At 47.5% G+C, this 4,581-nt stretch overlaps 1 non-coding gene across 1 annotated transcript; it reads left to right on the top strand.

Moving 5' to 3' along the window:
- The first annotated feature begins 2,747 nt into the window (after window positions 1–2,747).
- Window positions 2,748–2,911, top strand: LOC135276891 (U1 spliceosomal RNA). Its single transcript, XR_010344445.1, has one exon. It is a non-coding gene; the product is annotated as a U1 spliceosomal RNA (small nuclear RNA).
- The last annotated feature ends 1,670 nt before the right edge of the window (window positions 2,912–4,581 follow it).

Raw genomic sequence — 4,581 nt, 5'->3', positions numbered from 1 at the left:
TCAGGAGTTCAAGACCACCCTGGCCAACATGGTGAAACCCCATCTCTACTAAAAATACAAAAATTAGCCAGGTGGCCAGTCTTGGTAGCTCACGCCTATAATCCCAGTTGAGGGGGGTGGATCATGAGGTCAGAGGTCAGGAGTTTTAAGACCAGACTGACCAACTCAGGAGGCTGAGGCAGTAGAAGTGCTTGAACCCGGGAGGTGGAGGGGCAATAAAGTGAGACTCCATCTCAAAAAAAAAAAAAAAAAATAGCCCGGTGTGGTGGCTTATGCCTGTAATCCCAGCTACTAGGGAGGCTGAGGCACAAGAATTGCTTGAACCCAGGAGGCAGAGGCTACAGTGAGCTGAGATTGCACCACTGCGCTGCAGCCTAGGCAAAAGAGCGAGACTGCGTCTCAAAAACAACAACAACAAAAATAGCCAGACATGGTGGCATGCGCCTGTAGTCCCAGCTGCTTGAGAGGCTGAGGCAGGAGAATCGCCCGAAGCCGGGAGACCAAGGTTGCAGTGAGCTGAGATCATGCCACTGCACTCCAGCCTGGGCAACAGAGTGAGACTCTATGCCCAAAAACAAAACAAAACAAAAAGAAAGAGAAATCAAAATATCAGTCTCTAAGGATGGCACTGAGAATTGATATCTCAATGTGTCCACCATGCCTGGTACACAGTAGAACACAGAAAATGTCAGTTTCATTATAGTCACTGGGATTCTTTCGAGAGCAGGAATTCAGCCCTATTCATTTAAGTAATCCCTCAGTGCTCTGCACATGACTTCTTTATAGTTGTTGAATTGAACAGGGATCAAAGAGCAGTTTGTTGTCCAGCCTCTTCATTTTATTTTATTTAATTAATTAATTTTTTGAGATAGAGTTTCACTCTTGTTACCCAGACTGGAGTGCAATGGCATGATCTCGGCTCACTGCAACCTCCGTCTCCTGGTTTCAAGCAATTCTTGTGGCTCAGCCTCTCAAGTAGCTGGGATTACTGGCATGTGCCACCAAGTCTGGGTAATTTTGTATTTTTAGTAGAGATGGGGGTTTCTCCATGTTGGTCAGGCTGGTCTTGAACTCTTGACCTCAGGTAATCTGCCTGCTTTGGCCTCCTAAAGTGCTGGGATTAAAGGCGTGAGCCACCTTGCTTGGCTGCTAATTCTTTTGTTGTTGTTGAGACAGGGTGTTGGTATGTTGCCCAGGTGAGTCTAAAATTCCTGGGCTTGGCCGGGCACGGTGGCTCATGCCTGTAATCCCAACACTTTGGGAGGCTGAAGTGGGCAGATCGCCTGAGGTCGGGAGTTCGAGACCAGCCTGAACAACATGAAGAAACCCCATCTCTACTAAAAATACAAAATTAAGGCCGGGCACGGTGGCTCAAGCCTGTAATCCCAGCACTTTGGGAGGCCGAGGCGGGTGGATCACGAGGTCAAGAGATCGAGACCATCCTGGTCAACATGGTGAAACCCCGTCTCTACTAAAAATACAAAAAATTAGCTGGGCACGGTGGCGCGTGCCTGTAATCCCAGCTACTCGGGAGGCTGAGGCAGGAGAATTGCCTGAACCCAGGAGGCGGAGGTTGCGGTGAGCTGAGATCGCGCCATTGCACTCCAGCCTGGGTAACAAGAGCGAAACTCCGTCTCAAAAAAAAAAAAAAAAAAAAAAAACAAAATTAGCCAGGCATGGTGGTGCATACCTGTAATCCTAGCTACTTGGGAGGCTGAGTTAGAAGAATCGCTTGAACTGGGGAGGTGGAGGTTGCAGTGAACCGATATCATGCCATTGCACTCCAGCCTGGGCAATAAGAGCAAAATTCCATCTCAAAAAATAAAATAAAATTCCTGGGCTCAAGTCTCCTACCCTGACCTCCCAAAGTGATACAATTGCAGGTATGAGACTTGATTTTTCTTTTTTTTTTTTTGAGACAGAGTCTCGCTTTGTCACCAGGTGCCAGGTGACAGTGGTGTAATCTCGGCTCACTTCAATCTCTTCCTCCTGGGTTCAAGGAATTCTCCTGCCTCAGCCTCCTGAGTAGCTGGGACTATGGGCACACACCACCACACCCAGCTAATTTTTACATTTTAGTAGAGACAGGGTTTCACTATGTTGGCCAGGATAGTCTCAATCTCTTGACCTCATGATCCACCTGCCTCGGCCTCCCAAAGTGCTGGGATTACAGGTATGAGCCATCGCGCCCGGCCTTGAGACTTGATTTCTTATATGGTGAGGAAAGTAACTGACCTCTGTAGGGAGTGGCAGATATGGGTTTGACCCCAGCTCTGCCAATCACCAAAGTCCATGTGTTTATTGTCCACCTGGACCGCCTCAGACACTTGCAGGATGTGGTAAGTAAAATGACAGAGGTGCACAGAAGGTGCTCCGGGAACAGCTTGTCTTCATGTTTACAATGGCTTCTTTCCCTAGCCAAGGACTCTATCAGCCTTTCCACTTGCAGACAGGCTGAGCTCGCTGAGGGCATCAGGCCCCACAGGGCTCCCTGCCAACCTCCCATCATTGTGACTGAATCTGTTCTTTACTTTTCTTCCAGGAACATCAGCACACTTGTAACAATAATAATCATCTTTCCTACCGGGTATACTGTTTCATGGTTTACAAAGCACTTTCACAGCCATTATCTCATTTAATCACTTCCTCCTCCACATTCCTACAACAGTTTCTTAGTACCTCTTCAGTATAACATTCTGCCTGGTATAACAGGCCTATTTCCCTTTATTATATTAAAAAAGATTTTTATACTTACCTGGCAGGGGAGATACCATGATCACGAAGGTGTTTTTCCTAAGGCCAAGCTTATCCATTGCACTCCGGATGTATTGACCCCTACGATTTCCCCAAATGTGGGAAACTTGACTGCATAATTTGTGGTAGTGGGGGACTGCGTTCGCACTTTCCCCTGGTCTTTCATTTTATAAAAATATTTAAAAAAAAAAATTTTTTTGGGGGGATGGAGTACCGCTCTGTCACTCAGGCTGGAGTGCAATGGCACAATCTCGGCTCACCACAAAGTTTGCCTCCCGAGTTCAAGTGATTCTCCTGCCTTATCCTCCCAAGTAGCTGGACTACAGGCGTGAGCCACCATGCCCAGCTAATTTTTGTATTTTTAGTAGAGATGGGGTTTCTCCATGTTGGTCAGGCTGGTCTCAAACTCAAACCTCAGGTGATCTGCCCGCCTCGGCCTCCCAAAGTGCTGGGATTACAGGCGTGAGCCACTGCGCCCGGTCTATTGAATTTAATTTTACTCACAAGTTCCAGCATATAATTCAGGCGTCTTTGCATCTTGGACACTTCTGTGTACAAAGTGGGGGCCATAAAAGTTTGATATGCCAGTCACAGTAGCCTTTGACCACAGTACCAGTTACTTGGGAGGCTGAGGCAGGAGGATCACTTGAGCTCAGGAGTTTGAGTCCAGCCTGGACAACATAGCAAGACCCTGTCTCTGAAAAAAAGTTTGCCATATTGAATCATCAGTGTTGCAGGTCTCTCTCATTCATTACTGCCTTCTTCGTTCCTTTCCTTCAATGGGGTTGTCTACTAAGGACAAAGCTGGGTTCTTTGGAGGGAAATGAGGCAAGAAGTTCAGAATCAAGTGAGGGAAGATACAAGTGAAGGCCATGACCCTTGGTAGGCCACAGTATATGCTTCATGCTTCAGCAGAGGTGCAAACACTGTTGGGCTGGGCACGGTGACTCACACCTGTAATTCTAGCATGTTGGGAGGCGGAAGCGGGAGGACTGCTTAAGGCCAGGAGTTCAAGACCAGCCCAGGTAATAGATGGAGACCTCATCTCTACAAAAAATACAAAAATTAAAAAACATAGACAGGTCTTGTGGCATGCACTTGTGGTACCACTTACTCAGGGGCTGAGTCAGGATGATCACCTAAGCTCAAGAGGTGGAGGCTCCAGGGAGCCATGATCTTGCCACTCTTCTGCAGCCTGGGGTACAGAGCAAGATCCCAACTCAAAGAACAAACAAAAAGGAAAAAAATTACAAATACAACACTGTTGCTTCCCAGAGTTTGCGGTGACTTTTTTTTTTTTTTTAACAGGGTCTCACTGTGTCACCCAGGCTGGAGTGCAGTTGTAGGATCATGACTCACTGCAGCTTCAACCTTCCAGGGTCAGGTGATCCTTCAATAGTTTAGAGGCTGGGCGCAGTGGCTCACACCTGTAATGCCAGCACTTTGAGAAGTCTAGGCGATCAGATCATGAGGTCAGGAGTTCAAGACCAGCCTAGCCAACATAGTGAAACCCCCAACTCCACTAAAAATACAAAAATTAGCTGGGTGTGGTGGCACACACCTGTAGTCCCAGCTACTCAAGAGGCTGAGGCAGGAGAAACACTTCAACCTGGGAGGTAGAGGTTGCAGTGAGCTGAGACCATGCCATTGCACTCCAGCCTGGGTGACAGAGCAAGACTTTGTCTAAAAAAAAGAATAGTTTGGGGTGACTGATTTTATCTGGGGGTGATTGGGAAGCAGGAATTCTTCTTGGAAGGATCTTACCCAGCAGAGAAGGAAACTGTGGGGCTGAAGGGGCAAACAGCAGCCAGATTTGGGAAGGGCCAC

Source organism: Aotus nancymaae, unplaced genomic scaffold (assembly GCF_030222135.1).
Source record: "Aotus nancymaae isolate 86718 unplaced genomic scaffold, 86718_ANA_hifiasm-v0.15.2.pri h1tg000028l, whole genome shotgun sequence".
NCBI classification, from domain to species: Eukaryota; Metazoa; Chordata; class Mammalia; order Primates; family Aotidae; genus Aotus; species Aotus nancymaae.
The sequence above is the reverse complement of the archived record's forward strand: the minus strand, read 5'-3'. Positions and strand labels throughout refer to the sequence as shown.